The 19,727-nt window shown below is 45.6% G+C and overlaps 1 protein-coding gene across 2 annotated transcripts in view; it reads left to right on the forward strand.

Annotated features, from left to right (window-relative positions):
* LOC141962800 (uncharacterized) overlaps positions 1 to 19,727 on the forward strand; it is a 47,503-nt gene that overhangs the window by 735 nt on the left and 27,041 nt on the right. The gene's annotated exons all lie outside the window — the stretch shown is intronic.

Here is a 19,727-nt window from a genome sequence, read left to right on the forward strand (position 1 = left end):
CGCCCTGGGCAGGCGCTTCGCCCGGGCCGGAGGTTGCTGCCCTCGCCGCGCAGGGCTTCGGAGGAGCCCCCCGGCTTCACCTCTCCGGGCCCTAAAACCTGCCCTAAACCGTCAGCCGCAGAGGCAACTCTGCAAATCGGCAGGTTAGAGCCTTTCAGCTGCCTAGGGGCTTTGTCCTGTACAAGGTGGAATATTGTGTGCCGGTACGTATTAGCCTGAGCTCAATTGTTGTAAGGGGGGAGTGAGCAGCACCCAGCTCTAAATCTGCGGGGTGCAAGTGAGTCATTTCTTAATTCGTTTCCATGTGATTCATAACGTTTTCAACTCCAGGATGCATTTTCCCAAATTCATAATAGGTTTTGATACCTGAGCTATTTCCAGGGGCATCTATTTGAATTCGTAGAGGCAGAAGTTTTACAGCATTATTGAAAATAGTAGCTACAACAGAATTCCCTGGAGGGAAATATATAAAACCTGCTCCTACCATTTTTATTTACACTGCAGCAAGCACTGGGTGCATCTACACTTTTGCCTTCCCTCATTTCCTAGTCATTGTGGCACTGAAAAGCATTATAAACAACTCTGCATTGTTTGTTGGTATTTTAGTATGGCCTGAGGGCTTGGTAATGGTTTCTTTCATTCATGGCTCTCAAAATGCTTCACAGACATCAGTTAAGAATGGGAGCCCTGTTGCAAGTCGGGGAGGTTTTACTGATCCCATTTTACAGATGGGGGAGCAGATCAGAGACCTAGAAAGATTTAAGTCCAATCCAGAACCTAAGCCATCATCTCACAGATCCTAAATTCTCTGTTCAGGGTGCTCTTTCCCACCTCCTCTAACGAAATTCTCTTAATTTCACTGGCTGCTCCAGGAGCTGTTTTGGGCACTGACAAGCCGTATATGCTTTGGAATTTTGAGATACTGCTCTTGCAGAGTCCCCAAAATTATGTGCCTTGAGTGCCATACTGTTGAGAGGAATGGTTTCTGATTAAGGCAAGTCTCTGATTGTTCTTTGGTTTGTACTGGGGTAGAACCTAAGGGCTCCATTGTGGATGAGGGTGTATTAGGCGAGGCATCGTACAGGCAGACAGCAAAGCATACACAGAACTGATGAGCCAAATAGAGAAAGCCTAGATATCTGGCATGACTTCTTTGACAGCCTCCCTCACTGAGGCTCTCTTTGTAGGGTATATTTCCAAAAGCAAAATAAGTGGTTGCTGTTGTGACTGTAACCCAGAAGACTCCTGATCCCTAGCCTGTTTTTGAGTCTGTCCACTTGCTTTCATGGCCCAGACAAGAGGTGGGCTGTGTTTCCATCCTTAGGCATTGCTTATGTTGATCTCCTTTAAAGCCTTTAACCAGAGAACCCCAGCTGCAGTCTCAAATTTAAGTCTTGCTGCCCTGTCTGCAGAGCACTGCAGAAAACAACAGTAGCCCCCAAAGCATTTACAAAGTTTTAAGCTTCTTAAGCTTCATCGGTGTAAGAAAAGCCTACTGCAGACTAGGTGATGATGTATAGCTCCCAGCAGTCACAGAGGGAAGGGAAGGGAAAGGAGCAGTCTGAATGCTTTTATGGTTTTTCTGGGTTTAATATCCATTGGGTGCTTGCTGAGTCTGATCAGGTCTTACAAGGTGTTCTGGAAATCCCGATTTCTTGATATTTAAGCTTATAGGAGATCAAGTTCCACTTTGAATACACTCCTGCCTCCCAAACAAACAAACCCCCCACCCCAAACACCTCAGTGCTGCAGCTGCAAGAAGCATTGTTCATTGCTGACAGGCAAGATATGGTATCACAATTTGCTGCCTTTCCAGTGTTTCAGAGGACCATTCTTTGGGAGAAGAGAGAGCAAGCGTAGCTCCAGGGCCTCCATGGCTGGGCATCAACCAATAACTGTCATATCAGATTAGCTCTATGGCACATTAGCACTTGTTTATGTTAATACAAATGCAACATGACTGCTCCATAGTATTGATGGAATTATTGTATTTACAGCCTTATAGTATGACTAATTGAAAGGGAGGTTCTGATTACAAAACCATGGACTTCCAAGGTGATTCCTTCTGTGCTTTTTGTATGGGCCAGTTTTGAACCATGAAGAGGAAATGAACTACTAGAAGACATAATCCTGGTTTTATTAACCATTGATGCAGTTACCCTTTTGGCAAACTCCAGGGAAAAAAATCCTGTATCACAAAAGAAACAGGAAGAACTCTATGGGTTTCTTCCACCCTGCCATGATCCTGACTTAGTAGCCTGTGCTACTGTAGCTACTTCTTGGCGTCTGAGAAGAGCTTTTACTTGTCTGTGCTCTGTAGGAATCTAGCCCTTGAAACCGGCATTAAGATTTTCTCAGCTGCCACTGCAGCACATGAGCATGTTCTCCTTGTCCAGAGCAGCTTGACAGCAGCAGTCGTGGGTGTTTGCGAGATGAGGAGGCATCACATGCAGCCAGGATTGTAAAACTGTCCACAGCTCGGTGACTTTCCTGCTCATATGTCACCTGCCAACATTCAAAGGATGTGCCCATTTGTCTCTGGGAATAACCTAGGCACTTCTGGCCAGAATCTCCACAAGTTTCGCAGTCCCTGCTTCATAATTAGCTCAGCCTCAGCTTCCAGCCACTTTGCGGTTCGCAGCAGCCCTAACATCTGGTTCCTGGCAGCCATTATCACCTTCCGGCACGGGAACAGCTTTAGCTCTGAGTCTTGGGAGGATGGACAGGGCTGGCAGGATCAGCGAGTGATATTAGGAAAAATAATGAAGGAGCAGAAAACAGGTGCATGGGCATAGGGAGGGAAGGTAGACTGAGAACATGCAAGACAAGGAGAGGAAAATGAAGCAACAGGTGGGAGGCACTGCAAATCCCTTGACTGTGTGGGAGTCGAGGTAGGATGCAGAAGGAGACAGGGAGCTCCATGGCTTGCTGGAACAGGGTGAGGGAATCTCTGCTGCAGGCATGGACTGTGTTACTGCTGCCAGCCTGCTGCCCAGGCTTCAGAGCTGGTCAGCCAGCCCTGAGCCACTGCAGAGTGCTGTGCAGCATTTATTTTCAAAGCACCCTCCTGTAAGTTACAGCAACAGAGGGTGAGTAGCTCCAGGAACTGCACAGGAGTGCTGGGGTCAGTAGCCTTGTCGACAGTGCTACCCCTGCTGAGGGAGGGCCCTGGGAAAGGCAGTGTCACCGCAGCAGACAACAGCATCAGTTACATGAGGAGCAGCGATTTGCTGCTCAAGGACAGCAAGGACAATGGAAAGTGTGTGATTTCAGAAATTAGTTATGGAAAGCTGGGACCCTCAGGCTGAGGTAATAAGAATAGCTGAAGAATTAGGCAATTCCCATATTCATGAGATGACAGACTGCAGTCCCTTTGCCAAGGCTGTATTAAATACACTGAGGGGCAGAGGAGTTTTCTAGCTTTGCTAACAGCTGCTTCAAGGTGAAGCACAAGGGAAAAAAAGGAAAAAAAAACCTCCACTGTCTGCTGATATTCATTTTGCTATATAACAACTCGGGGCCCTCTGCAGATCTTTTGGAACCTGGGTGTGAGACAATCCCCTCATCTTCTAGAAATAACCATGGGGAATTAAATGGTACCTGTCCTAAAGACTTCTTTCCAGGAAGGAACTAAAGGAACTAAAGCTTTTGAAATTTTTCTCCATCTCCTGTCCTAGACAGTTCCATCAAGGAACAGCAGTAAATTTTTTTCTTATAAAGAAAAAACATGGCTTTGTGTTTTTAGCTAGAGAGAGTGTCTACGCCCTTGCCTTCTCTGCTGCTGAAATGCTTAAAGATACATGTAAGCAAAAATCCATTTTTCTTTTGGGATATGAAGCTTCAGCAGATGCTAGTGGGAGTTTACAGGCTTGGTTCTTTGTCAGTGCTTGCAGAAGCAGCCAGACATTGCACTAGCTGCGGATGCAGTGCTAGAGCTGCTCCAGTCAGACACGCTGCAGCCCATTTTGTGGCTTTGCTGGCGCCTGGGAGCAGTGCTGGTGGTGTCCTGTCAAAACTCATTTGTTTGCAGCAGAGTAATCTGACTGTTTCTGCAGGCATGTTTAGGAGGCCAGTTAGTAACTGAAAGATGACAGTGGCTTTGACCACAAGCGAGTGATTCACAAGACTTGAAGTACACACAGCTGAACTTTTCACGCAAGGTTCTTCCCCCAGGAAGAAGGGAATGAAAGATCCTCAGGCACTGAGGCAAGAGAGCTCCATTCAGACCTAATGCAGAAGCTATACGTGTTAGTTCCTAGTGTCACAGCCAGTCAGAGCTGCTGTGACAGATTGATCTGCTGGCTTCGTAGCTTGTCTCCAGGACAACTCACCTACCATTTGCTCTAATCAAGTCCTTGCTCATCTTAAGGATCTTTGCATCTCAGACACCTCTCTCAAATGTACCCTGCAGAGAGGTCTGGAAGCAAAGCAGTGCTTCAGAGTTTGACTGGAGCAGAATTACCACCTGCTGTGACTGGGACTGGATTGAAGCTGAGCCCTCTGGACTAACAGGATGTCGGTGCCTGGGAATATCAATCACCTCTGTGCTGAAGTACTCCTGTCACTCATGGTGGTGTGGCTGATCCTTCCTGCCTGCTTCAAGGAGTAGACAGAAACAACCCCTTTCACAAGGAGGTCCCTCTTGAAAAACCTGTTTCAATGAAGTGCCTTTCAAGAGCCAGGGAGGTAACTGCTTCTCATTAACGGTTCAATACAGTTCTGCTGCTAATCCATGCTGTGGTAGTTTAACCTGGAAAAACCTCAGGCCTGAACTGAACCAAGACCTCACATTTACAAGAGGATCTGAGAGCGTTCCCTCAGGAGTCCTGGTTTGTGGTACTTAACTGTTTTGCACTGATGTGCCCCATTTTTTACCACAGCTGTTGCAACGGTTCTGTTCTCTGTGGACAATCAGGGTTCAGGTTTCTGCAGTACAGGATAACCTGTCTGTGAGCCCCAATGCGGCGCAGTCCTTGTCCTAGTTTAAGGGCTAGACATGGTTTTGGAGATTGGTGCTTTACGCTTGCAGAAGCCATACCTGCAGTGGGGAGACCTCACAAGTCATTTGTTCAGCTTCTCTGAAAGCTCAGTATCATTTGAGAACAAACATCAGCCAAAGTCATAGGAGAAAAAATAAAAGGAAATCTGGTTTTTGGAAGAGAAAGGGGCAAGCTATGGAAGCCTTCCTTACTGATAAGCAGCCCCTGAGCTGATCAACTTTTTAAGATTAAGGTGCATAGCTTGCTTGTTTGATCTACCACTTGAGTCTCAGGACACCTTCCAGCAGGTATGGGAAGAGCTGACATCCCATTCCTGGCTCTGAGAACCAAGTCTCCTAATACAAAAGTGCCTTCACAGCCGGTTGTGTCTTTCAGGGAGGATCTTCTGCCCTTTATTCCAGGTTCTGTCCTACCTGGCTGCCATATAGCCACATCCCCAAGGGGCACAGTCATTGCTCGTCTACAGTGCTCTGTTATTTCTCGTCACATGCAAACAGTAGAGCAGTAACTCTGCAACACTTTTCATTCTGGCTCTCAGCACACTCCTCAGGCTTTTCTTCATTACCGAAGGAGCATCAAGTAAATCCATAAAACAGGGCTAGTCCAGCCCAGAAGCAAGTGCTAGCTAGCATAGCCCACAGCCACATCCTCCATCCCCTCCATGCTTACAACAGTGCAGTGTGCATTAGTGCATAGCTTGGATTTTTTTCTACAGGATGGCTTTTGACATCCATGGGAAGAAGCTCCCTACTCCCTCTTGCCTGTCCAGAGGGATGGGAGTCAGCAATTTTATTGCATTAGGAACCATACTTTTACCTGTATCTCACCTCGTATAATGACTGTCAAAACACAGGCCTTCTTGAGTAAACTCATGTTCAGGACAAAACTCCAGTTATGCCTCAAGCTAATGCTACCGTAAAGAATAATCCATTTGAGAATGTCTAAATGCTACACAAATCAACTCAAAGTTGTTGTAATAGGAAAGGCGGATGATATATATATGCTAAATAGTATATAATTAAAAATAATATTCCTAGCCCACCATAAAGAGAAAAATTTTGGCATGCTTTCCCTTCTTAAGATCTGTGTAAGAAACACTTCCCCTTACCTGGCCGTGCCTTGTGCTTTCCTCCCAGACCAAGACCCAGGCTTTCCCTCCCACTGTAGCCAAGGTGAATGCACCTGCTTGCATGACACAGCAGAAGCTCATGCTGCTTTTTTTCAGTGAGGTAGCTAAAAAGGTGACCTAGCAGAGATGTCCTGGCTTTCTGGACTGGGAGAGATGGTCTGCTGTTTTCAGATGAGAATTAGAGAAATGAGGGAGATTGGCTCCTAGCTAGGCACTTAAATAAGGGGCACATTTCCAGAGGGTCTCTGCAGTCCCTGCTGAATTATTTTGAAAGATGTGAACACTTACTTTTTTTGTGAAATGACGTGGCACATTCTGTGATAATATGGCTATGAATATAGACACTGAACGCTTTTAAGAATGAGGCTTTTGTGCTCTTCATTGGTGGATCTGAATGTGGTTACAGAGGTAGATATGTGTGAGTAGAGTGGCTGAACTTTTGAAAGGCATATTGAGGCACAACTAGGTCAAGTGAGGTGTCCACCTTTCCAGACAGTGAATAAGAGCATGGTATTTTTGGAAATACAGCTCTCAGTCCGTGGTTCCACCTGTGGGACCATACTACACCAATTTGTAAAATAGCATTAACAATCCACTTTGCATTATCTCTGTAGTTTATCATAATTATTGCATGGTAAATGTGTCCATGTGTAAAAGTCCTCAGCAGTAACGTACATGTATAGACTGGAGTTTGCCACACATGGTATTTAGTAGCTGCCTAACGCTGCTGATGGCAGCATAGCTTCCATAGGTGGAAGCCATGCACAGGGTGTGGTAACAGGAGATAAGAGGTTCAGAAACTTGAAGACTGGACAAGAATGCTGAGATTTGATCTTTTGCTAGACACAGGTATAGGACTTCCCCAGACTGATTTCTTCTGTCCAGTGCCTCCCTCCTTTAATGGCTGTTTCCAACCCCTGGGCCCTGTGAAGCAAACTTTGGCATTCACATCCCCAGTGCCGCTGGCTGTCAGCAGATGGTGTCACCATGAACTGCCTCTCTGGGTGCCTGTGTGGTGGCTGCGCTCTCACCTTGTGCTGCAGTGCTGATGGTTGGACACAGTGCTGTGTGTGGTGATGAGGGATGTGCTTTCTGTGCATCACACATTCTCCTTCTACTAAATGGGCATCAGCTGCAGGGCTGAGCTGAGACAAAGCCCAGTGGGGCAGTGGGGCCTCACAGAGGGGCAGGGTACCAAGGTGTGGGCAGCAGGTGCTGCTTCAAGTTGAATCCTTGCTTCATAGCACAGCTTTAACTCATAATTCATGCAGGGCTGGATCAAAGCTGTAATGGCAGTGCAAGTGGTTATGGCTTTGGGGCAGGTGATCATCCTTCTTCAGCTGCTGCTTCTTCAGGGAGGGCCAAAGGACAAGGAGTTAATAGGAAACACAAAAAGATGGGTTGAGAGCCTCATGAGGCAACAGGATATCAGAGGGTGCTCTGTGGTAGGGAAAGGAATTTCTGTAGCAAGGAAGAGAGGGTGTATTAGGGGTGGCTGTGCTGAGTGAGGAGCAGGGAGGAGAGAGGAGCTCAGAGGGAGCAGAGTACTACAGTGGAGCGGGGAAGAGGCAGGACAGGGCCGTTAGCCAGGGCTGATGAACGGCAGTTGTGTATTGGCTTGGGAAGGCCTTGTAATTGGAGCAGGAGCCCCACATATAAATGCTTGGAGCTTCTGAGATTCAGCCCCATCAAGTACCAAAGCAGCAGGTGAGCAGCATGACTCCAGGTGAGGAAAAGCAAGAAGCAGAATGCCTGGCTCCTAAATAGATTTCCCTCTTACCCTGCCCTATCCTCTCTGCCCATTTTGCCATTCCTGCTGCTGTTTGAAACATAGCATCTGGAAAAAACAATGCCCTTGTACAGTGCCTCTGGCTTCAGGAGAGTTCTTCCAGCGTTGAATTTGGCCCATGGTTTTTAATTACTCTCCACTGTGATAGTAATGAGAGCCAGTGGAATTGTACTGATTTTATTTCCTTTTAATTTGTTATGATGCTCTGGATGCAGATTAACTTTCCCAGCTCAATACATATTATTGATTCATCCTGCCTCGTGATGTGGTAAATGGCTTGAAGAGGTGGCCAATTTCACTGTAGCTTCCCTTGGTAGCACTGTACCCCATACAGTGTCTTCCTTGCTCCAGCAGTAGCCAAAATCAGGTACCTTTGCTTGCATCTGATCAGGTTATTTACATCCATGTAACTGAGGATAAACTTGAGCCTATGGTACTGCTTCTTTATATGCAGTAGTCCAGGTCTCCCAGCTTTCTGTTTGCACTGAGCGTGAGGACAGGTTTATGGTCATTTGATGGCGATGAACCTGCTTCTAGGCCCAGCACTGAGGGAACTGTCCTGCAAGGGAGGAGAGCTGCAGTCAGAGGTGTCAGCCAGCAGTGCTCCTGCAAGCACATGCCTGTTGAGGAAGCCCCTTCTCAAGGCAGTGGTCAGCCTCTTTCCCGTGTCCCCATGTGCCAAGCTTGGCTGATGGGCACATGGTAGAGGACGCTACTGCCCAGTTGTCCATGGGGTGGTGGAGCAGCAGGGAGACTCTTAGCCTCAGGGCCTCCCTTCCAGGGAGGGAACCTGACAGCAAAGCTTGTGATCTGAGACTACACCCTACTGAGGGATCCTTCCCCACTTTTTTTTAATGAAAGACCCTGAACTCCTTGATGCAGAGTAATTAATGTCTTTTTTCCTCTGCTTTTATGTCACTGAAGCTGTAATGAGGGTGGGGGACAGAGCCTGAGTTCTCTCAATACAAAGGCCTACCAGAGGTTGAGATAAGGAGGCTGAGGCAACGTCTTGCTAGTTGTAGCAGGGGTGACTGCAAGATGACCTGCAGCCACATTTGCTCCACGGGCTCAGAGACACCCCAGTAGAGTCAGGCTGGGTGTGTCGGTATATTGGCACAAGTGCAGGGCCAGCCCTAGCCTGGAACCACACTATGGCTCTGCACCACACAGCCTGCTGCTCCTGGATGCTGGTGGCCTGATGGGTCTGGCTGCAAACCTGCTGCTCCACCTAATCAAACTAGCTCATGGGGCAGTGCAGGGCTCAGAAGCAGTGGGGGTGTTTTCTGTCCCCTCTGGTGTTCCTATACTACCTCATCTTGGATAGCAAAGAGCCAAAGGAGAAAGGGAGGAGAAAGGCACATGTTGGCATGGACTGCAGCAGGAAGCCCAGTGTGCCAGGACTCATCTTAGAAAGCTACCTCACTCTCAGCCATGCTCACAACCTCCCAGCTCAAAACACTGCTTTGTGGTAACTAATCCTCTAGCTCCAGGTGTCGCTACAGCTGTCCCTCAGCAAATCCAGAGGGACACTGACTGCACTGCATGAATGATACAGATGTCACATCGTCAGAGGCCATTGGGTATCCAAGTGCCATCACTGTGCTGCCGATGAGTAGCCCTGCAGCTCTGATTATTATCTGGTTGCTGATGATGGTTATGGGTGCATTGGAGGCATTCCCTGTAGCAGAAGCTGAACTCAGGCCAAAGTAGCTTTGCTTCAACTCGGAGTCCAAACAGTCACTTCAGATGTAAAATGTTACTTTTTCTGCTTGCAAAAAAATTCATCAGCTCTGTGGACAGTTCTCATGCGTGGGAACATACGTGCTGACCATGCAGTACTGGGCAAGCCAAGATAAAGGAGATAAGTGGTAAATATCAGTTTGTCTTGTCACACAGCTGACTTTAGGACCTAGAAGCTTATATCCAATTAAAGCAGCCAGGCAATTAACATCAAAACAGTTGAGCCTGGTCTTCATCTAGAGCATGTTAACATGGCTGATGTAGTTGTAAGGAAGCCTCAGATTTATCTGAGTGGGTTTACTCGTGCCCCCTTATCTCCATCTCATGGAAGTTTTGTTTCCAAACCCTACTGTGCGTGACTTGTCCATAGCATCATGGTGTCAACAATCTTTTGTGCATTTGTCTTCCTGCACCTCCAAAGCTATCCTGTGCACCTACCTGCCAGTGTCCTGCTCATGCTGGCCCTTAACAGTGAGGAAATAATGGGCAACAGATTGGGAAGGTGCTTTTTTTGGAAGGCCAGAAAATTGCACTAGGCAGAAAAACTGAGGTAAATTCAGGCACAGTGAAAAGTCATACTGGGGATCAGATCCCAAATGTTGTCATCCTAGGGAGCTTGGGGCAGAATCCTGCAGACCCTCAGCCATGGACAACATCACGCATCAGCCCAGCAGTGTCACAGTGTCCTTGTGCCTGGCAGCATTTCCCCAGGATACTTGGCAGTCATGTAGGAGGAGCAGAAGCTTTGGGGACCTGGTGATTCACCAGAGAAAGTGCTTATACTCTCTTAGGCGAAGCAGTACAAATACACATTTTTGGCTTACCATATCCTTTGAGAAAATGAAAAAGCATTTAACTTTTTTTTTTTTTTTCTTTTCCTGCTTAAACTAAGCCAAGTTCAACACTTAGGTGGGCTCACCCATCAGCAGACCTGAGTGTGCCTTCAGCACAGCACCACTGAGGGCAGAGCTGGGAGAACCAGGAAAAGGGTTCTTCTGTTCCCTTACTGTTGTGCCCCAGGAAGCAAGTGTGTCTCTTCAGACAACTTACTAACTGTTTTGTGATCCCAGCCCAGCTACACCAGTGTCCTCAGAGTTAGCCAGCTCAATTACATCCATTTTATATCTTTTAGGTTAAAAAAACCCAACCAACCAACAAACTTAACAGAAGCATCTAACTTGTGCTACTCTTGATTTACACCAAGTTTGCCTTCCTCCCTGCCTGGAATAAGAGCTAGGCTGCTTTGTGCCCTTCTCTAACTTTTTTTCACTATTTAGGCTGGGAAGGTGAAAACTGGGTGAGTGAGTGGTCAGGCTCGAGCCTCCACCCTTCCCCAAAACGGTTTGCATTGAAATGGACTTTTAATATCTTCCTGAAAAAAATAGGATCATATTGGAGCTGGTAAAACTCTTGCTTCCCTACTTCTCTTACAGTCCCTACCTCACAGAATCTCTTGGAAGAAAACAGCCTTTCCTCCAGGATTTCTTTGTGGTTTTGTGGTGGGTTTTGTGGTTTGTTTGTTTTTGTTTTTGTTTTTTTTTTTAAATGATGAAATCCTTTACTTTCACCTCCCATTTGGAATTCCCTGAAGCACTCTCGCGTGAGCATATCTCAGGGATGAGGCTTTGCTTAGAGATAATGCTGTAAATACCAACTGCTCTCCTGAAGGAACAAAGCAAAGGAAGCCACATAGCAACTGCTGTTGTCTGGCAAGTCAGAGGGGCACCATGCCTCCTAAACCAGCTCCCAGGGTGACTGTACATCATCACTAGTCAGATGCCCTTTCCAGAAGATAACAGATGACTGTTCAAAAAGAAAAAAAGGGTGGGGGGTGGAGGTGGGGAGAAAGAGACAGGAAGAAGGAAAAGGAGAAGAAAACAATGGTAAAAGGCTAAAAGCAGCTGCAAAGACACAACCATACACACAGCCTGGTGGTGTGTAAAGAGAGGCATGTACGCTTCATGGACTGGTCCTCTGATACCACAGTCCTGTCCTTGCCCACGTACCTGCATTTCCTCACAGTTTGAGAAGGGCCTTCCCTTCAAGAAAGGATAGTTAGAGCCATGCCAGCTTGTGCTCAGACAGTGGCTTGGAGCTGTTATACCTGAATACTTCCAAATAATTGCACTTCAGTTTTAGGAAACCTTAACTTTCCTTGGTGCTCAAAGACTGCAAGGAGTGGAAGGGTCTAGTTCTCACAGATGCTAGAAGGTAGTTTTATTACCTCCTTTTACAGATACCAGAGCTGTAACACAGGAATTGGAGTGTCTTGTCTGGGAGGACCCCAGGTGATCAGGGACCAGATGTCAGTCTCACATGTTACCAGGTTACAACCTGTTCACAGCATCTCCTTCTCTGCAGCTGTGAGAGTTACAATACCTGCTGCATTCACACACTTCAGGGCGAGAAGTCACAATGTCATTTTGTGACTTCTCAAAATGATCTTAACCTATCTTAACCTACGACCGCAAAAAGCTCAGGAGTGTAAATCCATGTCCTGTGACCTCCTGCAGAGAGGCTGTTAGCAGACAGCAAGAGGAGGAAGTGCTGCCTCCATTTCAAGGTGAGGGGAGTTGACTTTAATTCTTAAAACCCTCTCACATGTGATTGATGAAGCAGTGTTTCTGGAGAGGAGAGGAAATGGGCAGTCTCCTGGGCCTAGGTGAAATGTCTCATGATGTCAGTTGCCTACATAGAGTACTAGCAAAATACTTCAGACACTGTGACCTGGCCAAGATCATCTGCTCTGGCTGAAGGAGGAATAGCATCTGGCAATAAAATCTGGCTTGAGGCAATCAACAGGGCATCAGGATCTCTCCCTATTCATCAGGATCTTGAGTCAAAGGCTGTCTTGTCCAACTGTCTTAATACAGCCCAGAGCTGCTGTACATCGTAAATTCCTAGGTGCCCAGTGGGGGACACAGGAAGGCAATGCAAACCAGAGCTGGAGCTGAGAACAGTACCATCACTGGACTTGACACTGGCCTGTGGGGCCAGTTCCCATCATCACCAGTTGGAAAGAGAGGAAGTGATGGACCTCAGGGAGGGTCTTGAGCTGCGGCTAGTGGAGAGTTTTGTGTTTAGGAGACCCCATACCAGCAGCTGGGAGGCAGGATGGTCTTCATTGCATTATCTATTTTTCCTCTTTCTTTATTAACTACAGTTCCTCTGACCTCTGCAGGAGGGCATACAGAGAGTATCAGCCATCTAATTACTGTGCCTGGTTTTGCTGCTGCTTTTACACATTTATCAAAGGTTTTACCACTGACTTCAACGGAGCTGAAAAAGAGCCCTTGTTTCATCAAGTGGCACCAGATTAAATTAGCAGGATTCTGTCCCAGGGCTTCTGACATGCTTCCAAAATCCAGCCCTGACACTGTCCAGGCTGTGGGTAATTTGATTCTGCTGGTGCTGATGAGAGCCCTGAGCAGCAGCAGAGATTGCACCTTAAGATCTGCATACTCAGATGATAGTGCCTACTTCTTTGCATGTCTGGCTGATTTATTTTCATATATAATGATCAGAAAAGCAAGCCAACACCCTCGGACATCCCTAGTTTATGGTAAATATAGAAATCTAAACTTGATTTCCGAAACAGTTGTGAGAAACGGAGCCATTATATTCTGCAGAAGTTGATGGCTGAGGCAGAATGCTTCGTGTCCTGGCAAAAATGAGTGATGTTAGCTAGCTGGTCTCTGTTTGAGAGGCCTCGGTGATTTTGGCAGATGGCAGCTGGATGACCTCAGCAACAAGATTCAGGGCCTCTTGCATGGAGAAAGCCCTTCAATCTTTAACTAGCCAATCTTTGACTTCATGTTATTTAAAGATTTTAGGCACTATGCAGTGCTAAAGAGGATCTTGCTGAGCTCCTATTACCTCAGCAGCAGCTGATATGTAATGAATTATTCAAGACCAGCCAGTTCCTTCATTAATTTTAATAAATCAAGTTTTCCACCATGTTCTTGGCAGTGCTGCCAGCTGGGATATGATGAGGTAAGCCCATTATTTCCTGGGGCCTTTTTCATTGCATTCAGGTTTACATACCTGATGGCCTTGATAGTCAACAAGAGATTAGTAGTAGACGCTGCTAATTTGGGGTACATCTATAGTGGGCAGAAGGGGCAACAGAATTCCCCCATCTCTCAGGAGGTCACAAAGGCCTGTCTTTACAGAGGGAGGATGGCTCTGCCTGTTCAGAAGTGGACTCAGCTGCTACATGCTGATCTCCAGGGCAGAGTGTAACCCTTCAGACAGATGGCCTGGGCACCACAGTGGCTGAGAGGCACTTCCCATCTTTCACACAGACTCTCATGAAATTGTTCCTAGGTCTCTAATATTTCTCCAGAGCAGGCAGACTGTGGTGTTTGAGCCAATCTCATTTAGTAAGCATCTATATGGATCAGTCTTATATGTAACAATTTCAGCCATTGCCATGCACAACTAATAATATATATGCAAGCAGCATCTCTCAGTACACTGCATACATCCTGTCCAGGCTGCTGATAAACTTCTTCACAGTGCCATAGCAAACACAAAGTTGATCTGGTGGCTGTTGTAACCTATCTTTCCCTCGGCTTCTGCTCGAACGCAGGCACAGAAAATACTTCCTGAGGCTGAAGCACTATTAGCACTTTCTGTACATCTCTTGAATAGGCAGGAACACACTTGTTTGTTCGTTGGCTATCAACCTCAAAATTGCTCAGTCTGTTCTTTGCTTTTGCTCTCCTGGCCAAGTAAGAACCAATCTCATAATGGAATCAAAGGCAAAAAGATGCTGTATGTCCCCTATAGAATATATATGTTATGCTGCATTGCATGAAGAAGACAGATTGACCCATTTCCTCCTTTCCTCCTCTGTAAACTGCAGGTTACTCAGGACAGGGGATTTCACCAGCCCAGGTCTTGTAGAGGATTTAACACTTATAGCCCTTACCCTTCCTGTACACAAGACCCGCAGTTTTTACTGGGGAGAAGCAGAGCGTTCAGCCCAAACTCATTTCTACTGTGGCTGCATCCAGCCCTGACTATTCCTATCTTCAGAGAGCTTAAATTGTCATGAGGGCATGATCAGATATAGCACAGCTGCACTTTACAGCACATGCAAGGAAGGCAGAAATCTCTGTAGCTTTTTTTTTTTAATCCTGTATTTTAGGAGAGTGGAGATAAACTGCTGAGAAGAAGAGAGGCTGGACACCAGCAATGCTGAGCATGAGTTGTTTACAGCTGTGATGGTAAATTCAGTGCGGGGCTTAGCCCGTGAGTGTCTAACCTGCCAGCATCTACGTGGTGCATGCTCTCATGAATGTGCATGGTAAGGCATCCAAGTATAGCACCTTATCCACAGACCTGGCACCAAGGCTCAGTTTGATTGATAGATGAAAGACAGACCTTGCTAAAGGAAGGTCACAGTTATGGGAGATTCGATGATTTGATCTGTGGGGATGGAACATGAAAGAATAGCACACCTAATTGTGAGAAATAAGAATGTGGCTCCTCATAGTGTATTAAATAGCAGTATCCATATATCTGTGTTTCAGGAAGTGGGAGAGACATTGGCAGATCCCTGCAGCCGTTGCACCTGCTGGCTTTTCTAGTCTGCCTCACGCAGACATTGGGCTGTTTCCCGTGCCTGAGCCATAACCACTAATCATCACATCCCCCAGAAAATTGTTCTAGAGCTTAAATGTCTTCACTATGAAATCATGCACCTTTCTATAATTACTTCTGTTCCCAATCAAGAGGAATGTGCTGCTCTTATGAAATGTATTTTTCAAACTGACCTAAGTCTAAGGCCACTTTTATCTCATGTTTTCAAACAAAAAAAAATATATTAGTCATCTCAGATTAATGTTGCAGAGCTCCCAAGACAGTTGTTGCTGAGCAGCTGACAGAGGTAGCTTTCTACTTATTCTACATTCACAGCACTGCTATGAACTGTAGCTCCACTTCATTTTTGCACTATGCTGTTTTTAGGACCCAATGTGTTTCACCTCCTTCATGCCATTATTAATCCTGAAGCTCTTTAATTCTCCCTGTGTCTTTTTCCTCTTAGCAGTTTTGTGCAATTCTTAACTTTCCATTTTTATTTACTACTTTCTATTATCCCAGTGTTTATACATGACACACTTGCTTTCACTTTCCCAATAAACAAGAATCCAATTTTTTTCCAAACCAATATATTTACTTTCCTCAGTCACAGGATTGTGGCTGTTTGAACCTTTAGCAAAAAAAAAAAAAAGGCTCCCAATCATTATCCAATTATTATTTGTATTTTTTACTCAAATTTTCTTTATTACCTGACTCACAGTTGTTTTCAGCTCTCTTAAATGGGCATTTTTAGAGTCATAATGATGGATAATTGGTTTGCACTGGTCTCTGTTTGCACACAGCAAATATAACTGTGCAGTGATCATTGGTAACTAAGCAACCAGTTATGTTTTTAATTCTGTGATCAATTCCTTGCTATCTGTCAAGATTAAGTCTAACACAGCATGTGCCCACAAGGGATACAACAATTTTTGGAGTTAAGAACCCAACATGTATAAGACTGGGAGTAATAGCAGCATGAGGCCCCTGATTTACCACTCTGACTACAGTCTCTTACAGGCATGTAGCCTTTTTCTCTTGCAGTGGATGTGAAAGTTTAATGAAAGTAAGCATTATCCAGGAGTAGTTAACTGGCTGCTACATTTTTTCTGTGATTTAGGCAGTGACAGCAAACACATTTTTACCCTTTATCTGTTAAAGCAAATCGTTAACATTCAAAGGCTCTCATTTGGGTGGTTTGCCATTCAGAAGTCAGAAGGACACTTGTGACAGGCTTGAGTTGCTTTCCTCTTACATCCTGGAAGGTCTCTTGGCAGTAGTTGCTGCATGGGACATTTGCAAACTTGATTTTCTACTCTCTTGATCCATGTGAACATTTCTTCCTTCTGTTTAACCTAGGGAAGTGATACTCGCTAAACTCAAGGGCTCAGAAGCTCCTTGTCAAGGAGCAAGTAAAGGTGGATGTCTCTGGAAAGGAAGGTGAGGTTGAAGGCAGGCAGCAGGGCAGGTTGAGGCAGCAACCTTGTTCAAGGGGTACAGTCACACTGAACCAAAAAGGGAAGAGTGGGCCCCATGACTATGTTTTGGTTCAGCCGACAGCCCAACAAGCCCCAGAGAAAGCCATAGTCCCAACACAGCTCTGGTATCACACAAGAAGTCAAGTTAGCCAGGCCAGAATCAGTATACCTACAGCCTAGTGTAGGCAAGGTCCAGGGCTTAAATGCAGCTCCCAGGCCAATGGGTGATAGGAGCAAGGGTGGAGGTCCCAGATGAGCCTGGTCAAGGTAATTACAAGCTGATGTACTAGAGGCTGTGACACTCCTCAGCCTAGGCCTGGAGCTGCTCTGCTACCCAACCTCTGTTCCAGAGGGATCACTAGTAGACACTTCATGTAAAAGAAATCAATTTTGGCTTCATGCAAAAAACCAAAACATGGCCCATCTGGAGCAGGTCGTAACAACTCTTCCATCACTGTCCATCTGCAGTGAGTGTGTTACATGGTGCTTAGAAAGAAATCTTTACAAGCTCCATCTCCAGACTCTCTCTGCAACTCACCCTTCTTGCTGTTGCAGCTTGGTGAAAGGAGCCATATGGATTTTGTACTGAATGTTGCATAAATGCTGATATGTAAGTATATTTAGAGGTGGCATATGGGCAATAGTAAATGGGAATGAATGCTTTTTTGGTTCAGATTGCACAGGCAAGCTCAGTGAAGCCAGATGCTGCAGTGGGCTAGACAGGAAGGGTCATTCACCTGGAGTCCTAGGTTCAGATCTTGACTGAGGTTATTTCTGCACTTGACTGCACTGGCTGACTTTGTCAACAGTACTGATGTTTGCCAGCAGATGTAGAAAATCCTGAATACTTCAGCCATTGTAAAAAACCCCACAACATACGATCTGATCTGGGTGATATTGTAGACCAGTCAGAGACATATCTCTGTCCTTTGGGGTACTATGGGCACAAAGGTACATGTTAAGAGTTATTTTTACCAATTTAGAAAAGTCATCTTGTAGTCTGGGAGCTGACAGAACAGTCTGCTATAGCTAGTAGATGAAGAAAATTATTTTACTTTTGAATCCTCGATGAGCACCAGAAAGTCCTGGGACATGTGGGAGTCTGTGGGCTTCAGTGCCCTCTCTGTCAGGGAAGGTAACGTGATTCACACTGGTGCAGTGCGTTGCAGCTCCTGTTGTTGTGTCTGTCCTGGTCAGAGAGCAGGAGCATTCTTTGTGCTCAGGCAACAGGTATTTGGGCTGGATCTGAAAGCTCTGGACTGAGTCCCATCTGGCATCAGGCGAGCTGATGTCTGCACAGTAACTGGCTGTGTTAAGAAATCTTCTACAAAATGGACTTTACTCTTTTCTAATTTTTAGTGTTTGGGAAATTTACTTGTAGACCCCCAAGCAAAAAAAGAAACAAACAAAAAAAAATCCAGGTTGAGCAGAGATGGAAATTTTTCATGAAACTGTAGATAGAGCATCCCCTTTGATGATAATACCATAATTTTATCTGCTCTGATTAAAAATTTAATCAGATTTAGAGCATTTATACACAAAGGAAAAATGACAGCGTCCTGACAGATTTTTACAATTTGTTCATGGGTTGGCTTACAGCAAATCCACTGTGGTCACTACATTCCTCACTTCTGCCACAGCCTAATGCCTCTTGTTTACAGCCTCGCCTGCAGCATTAAATAGCAGCCATAAAGCATTTTGCCACTGGTCCTGCCAGCCGATCAGTCCATTTTAAAGCCTGCTCATTGCGTTGTGTGCATTTCTCTTTGCATAGGGAAGTAGTTAGTTTTGAATGTCACCCAGTCCTGTGGAGGCAAGTGGGAAGATGGATTATGCTGGCAGCGATCCATCCATCTGTTCATCTGCCAACACTAATGTTTAGCTTTTCAGGCTCCCAGTTGTCTTAAATAATGCCGACCTACAGGATCTGGGGTGGGAAAGGTCACGTAGCTCATTTTGTCTTCCATTTCTTAAGTGGTAATTAAACTTTCTGAGGTGTTATAGCTACATGCAGGAATTGTTGATGGGCAATATTTATGAAGTTGAGGTTAAATCCTTTTTTGAGATGCGGTGTTGTGTGAGACTCTTCCCATCACATTGGCTGCAGCATCCCTACTGTATTTTCTCAGAGTACTCCTTAAAAAGGTGTTTACAAAGGTTTCATATGTGTTTCCCATGAGTGATTTGGTGTCTGCATAGACAATATTTCCTCTCTTTTGATTGATATTACCAAGTTGTATCTATAGAGCGGTTTTGTCTCTTCTTGCTGTAGAGTGTTCAGCTTTGGGTAGGTGTGGGTACTTTGAAACAACCACAAAGGCTGCAGACTTTCAGTGCTATGCAGGAGCCAAGTTACTAGAAGAAAGCTGGTTGGTTGCCTTTAGCTCAGCCGTGATGCTTTTGGTTCAGTGCTTAGCACTGCCTTGATAATATAAATGGGCATGCAAGGGCTCTCATCAGCTACTATGATCCGTGTCTTATTTTTTCCCAGTTACAAAAAAAAAATAACAAGAATGTAGGAACCTTCATGAGACACTTCAAATGTTTTGCAAAATGGCATGGAAGTAATGATACCTAATTCTAACTGCAGGGAAAACACAGAGTCCAGAGCTGGTCGGGAGCAGCCAGTTTCAGAACCTGCAGCAAGTTAGTGGCATAGGAAGGGGCATGGGGTATCTTGTGGCTCTGGATCCTGGGTGGGTCTTCTTCACATTTAATGTCATGGTGTCTATGTGATGTAGCTAATAGCCGAGATCCACAGCACAGGGAGAAGGGATCTGGTTTACTGTCTTTCTCCCTTACTTCCTTAGAAAGAGCTGCAGAACTGCTGCATTTATTCTTACTTTTCTTCACAATCTTGTATGTGCAATGGCTAACCTGCACTTCTAGAAGATGCAGCTTACCTGCACAAAATATCCAGTGCATTTAAGCAAACAAAACAATTCTCTTACAACTGGCTCCAAACAAAGGGGCATATCCTGCCTCCTCCTCCATCATCTTTCGCT

Source organism: Athene noctua, chromosome 7 (genome assembly GCF_965140245.1).
Source record: "Athene noctua chromosome 7, bAthNoc1.hap1.1, whole genome shotgun sequence".
Lineage (NCBI taxonomy): Eukaryota > Metazoa > Chordata > Aves > Strigiformes > Strigidae > Athene > Athene noctua.